Source organism: Triticum dicoccoides, chromosome 1B (assembly GCF_002162155.2).
Source record: "Triticum dicoccoides isolate Atlit2015 ecotype Zavitan chromosome 1B, WEW_v2.0, whole genome shotgun sequence".
In the NCBI taxonomy this organism is placed as follows: Eukaryota; Viridiplantae; Streptophyta; class Magnoliopsida; order Poales; family Poaceae; genus Triticum; species Triticum dicoccoides.
The window spans coordinates 394,113,029-394,121,697 of record NC_041381.1 but is presented as its reverse complement, the minus strand read 5'-3'; positions in this window follow the sequence as shown (position 1 = coordinate 394,121,697).

The window sequence follows — 8,669 nt, the reverse complement described above, 5'->3', positions numbered from 1 at the left end:
AAACTTCATAAATACTTTGTTCATGAGGTGAACAAAATATGCTGGGGCGTTAGTTAATCCAAATGGCATCACTGTGAACTCGTACAGTCCATATCTGGAGGTGAAGGCTGTTTTGGGGATATCTTCCGGACTGCGTCTCTCATTTTCCAGAGTAATAGCTTTGTCCACCAGTGTTTCAAAATCAGGAAAAGTGTGCACGACCAGTTGGCATTTAAGCGCGGGCGCCAGACCGTCAAGGAATTTCTCCATCTTCTTGATTTCAGTCATACGCTCTTCATTGGCGTAGCGGGACAATAGAGTAAATTGACTATTGTAATCTGACACTGTCATGTTCCTTTGTTTGAGGTCATCGAACTCTCTCTTCTTGATTTTCATAATACTCTTAGGAATGTGTGCACCACGGAAACCTTCCTTGAAATCATCCCAGGTTATGTCATTTTCGTTGGGATGCATGTGCAGAAAATTCTCCCACCACGATGCGGCTGCTCCTGTGAGATAGTGCGGAGCATACAATACCTTTTCGGGGTCTGAACATTTTGCAATAATTAATTTTCTCTCCATATCTCGAAGCCAATCCTCGGCCTCAAGAGGCTTGTCAGTATGAGAAAATGTTTGGGGACGTGTCTTCTGTAGCTCAGATAACTTGGAATGCTGCTGATACTGTCCATGGTGATTTCCCATGTTGATGACTTGGTTCATCATTTCCCGATGTTGTTGCTGACTCTGCTCATAAAGGCGGCACATTTGTGAAAGTGCCGATTCACTGCCCTGTTGGCTTGACTGTCCCTGAGTGAACTCGTTGCTGGGTTGTGCATCAAAATTTTCCTCTGGTGGAATTGGCATGGAGCGAGTCCAAGGACGAGACATTTTTCACTCTGGGGATATATTTGTAAAACCCATAAGAAAAGCGGAAAGAGTCGCAAAAACAATTCCAAAAAAATGCATAAAGCTGGCAAATAAAACTAAATAACCCAGCTTACTTAAGAAAAACAAATCGACTTGCGCACGGAGAAGGACTGCTCATTACATATCTTACACGTGGGCGGTAATTATACAATACATCACTCAGGATATGCATACATAATCCTGACATGTTATTTAGGCTAGTGCACTTCTCCAGATCCTACATGATGCGCAAACAGGCTACTTCTCACAACCTATGTACATATCTTACAAAGCGGTACATTACATGGCAGCTAGGCGTACTCAGGCAGAGATGTTGACGACCTCCTTTGCCCTGCCAAGGGCGAGGCGTAGCGAGGTTGGGGACTCGACTTCCTCCTCGCTAATGGGCTCCATACGTGTAGTGTTGCGCAGAGTGGACGAAGCGGTTGCCAGGGGCGGAGCTACACGTACAGGAGTGGGCGCGAAGGGTGGTGCAGTGCGCGCTGAAGTGGGTGCAATGACTTGGTTGAATTCTTCGGTAGAAGGCAGGCGACGAGTAGGCGTATAAGATGCTGATGACGAGACAAAAGTCAGTGGCGGTGCGATGGGTAGGAGCTCCCTCCTGTTGGCAGCACAGCCATGAACTGAGTCCATGCAGGTAGCTACGAAGTCGTCCACCAGGTTGTCGAAGGCTGCTTCCAGGGCCCGGAGATACTCAATGAGCATCTCAAAAGCCTCGTATCGTTCTCCTTTGGGGCAGGAGTATGCGTAGTGACAGGTGTAAGGCACATGGCACGGAAGATAACGGTAACGACGAGTCTTCATCACGGGGAGGACATCCCTGAGACGAGCTATCGCCTCGCGGGCTGCCATCTGCATAGCATGCCTCTCCGTAGGCATGGCCCTTCGCACGAACCGGAAGCGGCGTAACTCACCACGCCCTCCCTTGAACTGCACCGCGGCCTGGTGCATGGTCAGACTGTCGTTGACTCGGTGCTGGCAGAGTGTGAAGACTGGGCGCACGGATGGCCCCATCGCGACCTGAACGATGAAAGAAAGAAGCTTGACGAACCCATCGGGCACGTTGGCGAAGGTCTGAGACTCGCAGCTGTTGTCGGCCATCTACAAAAGTAGGCAAAAATTCTGCATGGTCAGATCATAAATTTATGCTGACTGACAGAAAATGACTACAATTGCAAAAAAATATAAATTAGCTCTATCATGCTAATAACCAATTAGCGATCGCACCTAGTGGCTTCCTACAGTCAGCCTGGCTCTGGTACCAAGCTTGTCACGACCGGTTTTCCAATAAAAATATTTATTGAGAAACCAATCTTTTGAGTCCAGTATGAGAGAAATCCTCCCTCACTGGTAGACAAATTCTTGATACAATAAGCCAGTAGCATAAAATATATTACAGGGTCGAACTACGGTTGCTCAACCAAATTAATACAAGCACGCCAAAAATTATACATAATGGCGGACATGACACAGTGGTTGGAGGCATACTACTGACTCGAGGATAGGGCAGTGGTGGAGAAACACAGCGGGGAGAGAAATACAAGACTCTAAGTCTGTCATCTCATCGAGCGTCGAGGTGAGGCTCGATGAATTTATTTGGTAGCGGAAGCGGATATAAAACAGTGACCAAATCCAGGGTCGCACGAGACTGACTGGGACTCCTCTAGGTGTCGGACTCGCTATCAAACTCTTCATCCATGAGATCGCCTTCGTCAGCATCTGGCCAAATCAACAAGCCAGTGAGTACTTTGAAAGTACTCGCAAGACAGTTCGGACGTAAGATATAACAAATGCATGCATGGATGCGTCATGAATAATTCACCAATGTACATTCAAAATTTAGCATAACAAGGTAAGAAAAAGGGAAACGGCGGTAGTCCGCCTAAAATCCCAACAAAACATAAATAACTACTGATCGGGTGTCTGAAGCGACGCCTCGAAAGGTGAATAAATAAATATAAGGAAATGATGCCACAGTCGGGCGTCTTAGCGACACCACATAAAGGGCTTTAAAAGAAATACCACAGTCGGATGTCGGGGCGACATCACAGAAAGGGCTTTAAAAGAAATGCCACAGTCGGACATCGGGGCGACATCACAGAAAGGGCTTTAAAAGAAATGCCACAGTCGGACGTCGGGGCGACATCACAGAAAGGGTTTTAAAAGAAATGCCACAGTCGGACGTCGGGGCGACATCACAGAAAGGGTTTTAAAAGAAATGCCACAGTCGGACGTCGGGGCGACATCACAGAAAGGGCTTTAAAAGAAATTAAAAATACAACAATGCCACAGTCGGACGTCTGAGCGACATCACAGAAAGGGCTTTAAAAGAAATTAAAAATACAACAATGCCACAGTCGGACGTCTGAGCAACATCGCAGAAAGGGCTTTTATTCACAAGTAAATAATACTCATAATAAACATTCAATTTATGAGAATAAATAAGTTAGTCCATTCACAGGAATAATCATTTAACCGGACTTAGCACTCATGCGATTCACCGGAGTCTTTGTCATCAAAACTGACATTTTATTAGGATAAGATAATATCGATCTAGGACATGGAATAGATGATTTGAAGGAATGTATGACTCTGCAGAGTTTGTACAAAATTATTCCCACAGCCAACGGATTTCCGTAGTCACGAAGGACTAGTTCCGTTTACGGTATTTCGGAAGAAAACACAGCTAACCTGTACACACCCATCCTACCTCTCGATGCTAGGAATCACCCTAGACATCGTCCAAGAAAAACTTTTGAGACGGGGAGATCACAATCTCGAATAGCATGGGATCAAATTTATATACGCGCGCTCTAAGGGGTGCCCCCTCTCGGTCCCAACCGGAAACACCCATGCCCCCTGACCGGATGACTGGCTTTAGTCCAGGGCCATGGAACCATCATCACGGCCTCTCCTTTTGGTGTGTACCAGAAAAGCGGTTTGCAACTTACTAAACCATATTCCTTGCGGAAAACATGTGGTAGTACAGGGAAGGAAATGAGAGGAACTGGACCGATACGGTTTGACACTGAAGTCACATAGTCTGGCATAAGACTGGCATGCTACGACACTGCCATCTTACCCATCCTCATGCCAACACATGGCCATTCATACTCACATCCATCCACTTATGGATCATCGAGCTCACTTACCTCAATATTGCATAAAATAACGTTCATCGATATGCTTCTCAACATGCCATGAAACTAACTAAATGCAAAACATGCCAAGACACTCATCATATCAAAAGTTCAAACATGCTTGCCTGGTTCAGAGTAGTCGGAGGCTAGCTCGGTGAAGTTCGCGGCTTCGTCACCTCCTTCGGTATCTACGGTATAAAGAAAATATATGCGCTATCGTAAATACCAAGGAGTGCACAAAAAGTATTCCAAATATTTTTCAAATAAATCTGATAAAAAACTAGACAAAATTTTAAAGAGAACAGAAAAAGAATCAATCAAAAATACTTTTCTGTTTAAAAGTTATAAGGGTTTTTGTCCAAGGACTCATCTATAATGAAACAGAAGATTTCCAGGGGCTAGCTTATAAAAACAGAAAACACTTCAGCAGAAACTACGCTAGCCCAAAGGGAAAGCGCATTTTGCCCGAAGGCGCTTCCAGAAAATGATTCAATAGAGAGGGCAGAGAGGCTGACGGTGGGGTCCCACTCGTCAGGTTTAAACTTTCAAATGGGGGGGGGACGAAGCTCGTCGGCGCCCGAGAGCCGCGGTGGTCGCCGGCAGCGATCCACGGAGAGGCAGGGGGATCGGAGGGTACCTCCGTGTTCAGGGCACCCTTCCGCGTCGGTTGGTGGTGGTGGTAGTCGCCGGTGAGTACCACGTCGACGGCGAGCTTTGCTCCGGTGGACGGCGGCTCGGGTGGTCGAGGGACTCGTCGAAGAGGGCTGCAGAGATCAAATTGAGGAGGGGGTTAGGCTCCTGGTAGCTAGAGGGAGTAACGGACGGGGTTTGGGCGCCGGAGATGGCCTCACCAGAGCGAATCGTGGTGGAGGCCGAGGCGGATCGGGGCGGCCTGAGTTGGGGGAGGAGACCTCCTCAAGGTCCTCCTAGTGGCCTGGCGTGGCGTTGGTGAGGAGTGGTGATGATGCGTGCACGAGGGTGAGCTCGGGGGCCCTTTTTATAGGCGGCCCGAGGCGGTTGCCGTGAACGGGGGTCTCTGGCGAGTGATTACGGCGGTGCCGTGGTTGGGCAGTGGGATTAGGGGCTTGGGCATCGCCGTTGAGGTCCACCGGTCCCATTTAGGTGCTAATCGGGCTGGGATTTGGTGCTATGGGCGAGCTCGACGGAACGGGGGTGGCGCGGCCCGTCGGCGGCAGGAAGCACGTTCCGTGCTTGCCGGGCCACGGCGATGGTACCACGGGCGTGCGCTGGCATGGCAGGGACACGCGGAGAGCCAGGGGGTGTTGGGCGGCGCCGGGTGGCGTGGCGAGAGGGCTCGGGCCCTTGTTGGCCGCCAGGGAAGGTGCAGCCACCGCAGAAGCTTCCAACACCGGCGAGGCTCGTTGCTACCGACGCCAGGAATCGGCCAAGCGTGCGTGCGGGGTGCTGGCCAGGGAGAAGAGGCTGCGTGCAACGCGCCAGGGCGCACTGTGGCCGCGTGACCGAGTCTGACGAAGGGAAAACGACTGAATCTCTGAACTTTCTGAACTTGCAAAGGAACAGTGCAGCTCAGGTGTTCGACAGAATGTTTTTGGCCTCTGGGGATTTTCCTTGAGCTGATTTTTGGTGGAGTGGCTTCTCATTGCTCCAGTAGGCTGCATGATTTTTGGTGGAATTTTTGGAGCAGTGTAGATATGAATTTCATCAAATTTGGCAAATCTGGTCCAAACTTGCAGAGACTGAATTTTGAAAAATTTGAAAAGAGGAGGAGTGGATCAAGATGGTTCTGGGTTGTGGGTACAAAGGACTATCTAGGAGAGTTGGTTTGAGGTCAAAACTCAAATGCAAAAGGGTACTTGCTTTGAAAATCACTCAGGCTCCAAATAATTTTCAGAATTGATTTGAGGGGAAAAATAATTAGAATAAAATCCAAAACTTGCTTGGATTAGTTGGGACAGAGAACTTAGGTTGATTACAAGGAGGAGGGGAGGTTTTGGAGGGGTTTTACCACATGGGCAAAAATGCCAAGTCATGGGTGGTTTCCAAGATATGAAAATCCCAAGTTTTTCATAGAGTTCTTTTTAAAAGAAAAAGATTAAACTCCCAAAATAAATTTGAGAGGGAACCAACAGAGAAGAAGTTTCAAAAGATTCAAACACCAAAGTTTGAAAAAAAAAATCCTTGCCAAAGCAAAGGAAGTTTTTAAGAGGAAGGTTTTTCGAAAGAAAATTTAAATGGCCTCTTTTCAAAAAACCACAAAGTTTTTGATAAAAACCAAATTAAAATTTTGGAGTGTCACAATACTGCTACACCTGCATGCCGTTTGGGTTACGCAATGCAGGCGTGACCTTCCAGCGGTTGATGCACATCACTCTGGGGCGACAGCTCGAGAGGAATGCTGAAGCTTACGTTGATGACATTGTGGTGAAGTCTCGGGAGGCGAAGACCCTGATACATGACTTGGAAGAAACCTTCGCGAGCCTCAGCGAGGTGGACCTGCAGCTCAACCCGGAGAAGTGTGTGTTTGGAGTCCCCTCGGGCTAGCTCCTAGGCTTCCTCATATCTCACAGGGGCATTGAGGCTAACCCAGAAAAGGTCAAGGCAGTCGAGGACATGAGCCCACCAAAGACCCTCAGGGAAATGCAAAAGCTCACCGGGCGTGTATCCGCTTTAGGACATTTCATCTCCAAGCTGGGAGAGCGGGCGCTGCCTTTCTTCAAGCTGATGAAGAAGAAAGGCCCCTTCGAGTGGACTGAAGAGGCCGACAAAGCATTCCAAGACCTCAAGAGGTACCTTACCAGCCCCCCGGTGATGGTGGCCCCTCGCCCTCGAGAGCCCCTGGTTCTCTACCTTGCAGCCACCCCTTACTCCGCCAGCGCGACCCTGGTAGCAGTCAGAAAGGAGCGTTAGGCCTCGACCACCGTCGCTCTCTCGGCCGGGGCAGAACAGGGCCAGGAAGGCCTCGCAGATACCATGACCACAGCAGAGAAGGATCAGCCCCGCCAAGAGAGCGCACCTGGAGTAGAGGAGGCTCCTTCAGGCAACCAAGGACCGAGGGCCGCGCCACCTCAGGAGGCGCCCCAACCTCCAGAAGACGCGGGCCGCGCCAGCACCCACAATACGGGAGAGGACCCGGTGCGCTCTCGGTGTACTTCATCAATACGGTGCTGCGGGACGCAAGGGCGCGGTACCCAATGCCTCAGAAACTCCTCCTCGCACTCATGGTAGCCTCGCGCAAGCTGCGACACTACTTTCAGGGCCATCCCATCAAGGTCGTCTCAGCCTACCCCCTGGAAAGGGTACTCAGGAGCCCTAATTCAGCGGGGAGGTTTGCCGAATGGAACATCGAACTGCAAGCATTCCAGCTAGAATTCAGCACTACCAGGGTCATTAAGGGGGCTGCGCTCGCAGATTTCATGGCGGAATGGACAAAGGCGCCACGGCTCAAACTGGGAGAGGACCGGTCGCTCTCCCCGAGGAGTGAAGCGCCGGATGGTTGGTAATGTACTTTGTTAGAGCGTTCGCACGGCAGGGCGCGGGGGCTGGCGCGGTGCTCATATCCCCCACTTAGGACAAGCTTTACTACACCGTGCAGCTCTGCTTCCAGCATGGGGAGAAAGTTCCCAACAACATAGCAGAGTACAAGGGCCTGATAGCGGGCCTGAGGGCAGCCATCGCCTTGGGAGTGAAACGAATCACCGTCAAGGGCGACTCGCAACTCCTCGTCAACTTCTCCAACAAGGTGTACGAGCCGAAGGATGAGCACATGGAAGCATACCTCATGGAGGTCCGCAAGATGGAGAATTAGTTTTGGGGGTTGGAGTTGCAGCATGTGCCTCGCGGTACCAATCAAGAGGCTGATGACATCGCCAAAAGCGCATCCAGGCGGCTGCCTCAGGAGCCTGGCGTCTTCGAGGAGCGACTCTTCAAACCCTTGGCGACACCGACATTATCAAGCACGGCACAACCTAGGGAGGAACTCCCTCAACCACTTGCCTCGGGAGCCCCGGCCTGTGGCACGGCCTCATGGGCACGCATGCTCCTGGCGTTGGAGCCTCAGGAAGAATGCTGGATGGCAGAATTCAAGGACTACTTGGTGCAAGGGACTCTGCCGGAGAAGGAGGAGGACGTGGAGCGCGTGGCACAGCAGGCCACGGCCTACAACATCAAGGATGGGGAGCTCTACCAGAGGCGGCCGAATGACATGTCCCTGCGTTGCATTCCCAGAGAGCAAGGGAAGGAGTTGCTGGCAGACATACACGATGGAGACAGTGGGCAGCACTCATCCTCGCGGACCCTCGTTGGCAAGGCATTCCACAGCGGATTCTACTGGCCCACAGCGCTCAACGACGCCGTTGAGCTGGTGAAGGCTTGTGAGGCCTGCCAGTTCCACGCCAAGCAGATCCACCAGCCGACGGGGGACTGCAGACCATACCCCTCTCATGGTCGTTCGTAGTTTGGGGGCTGGACATTCTAGGTCCGTTCCCTCAGGCGCCAGGGGGCTACTGCTACCTCTACGTCGCCGTGGACAAGTTCACCAAGTGGGCTGAGGTGGAAGCTGTCCGCACCATACCCGCGGGCTCAGTAGTCAAGTTCATCAAGGGTCTCGTGAGCCAATTTAGGGTGCCTAACCGCATTATCACC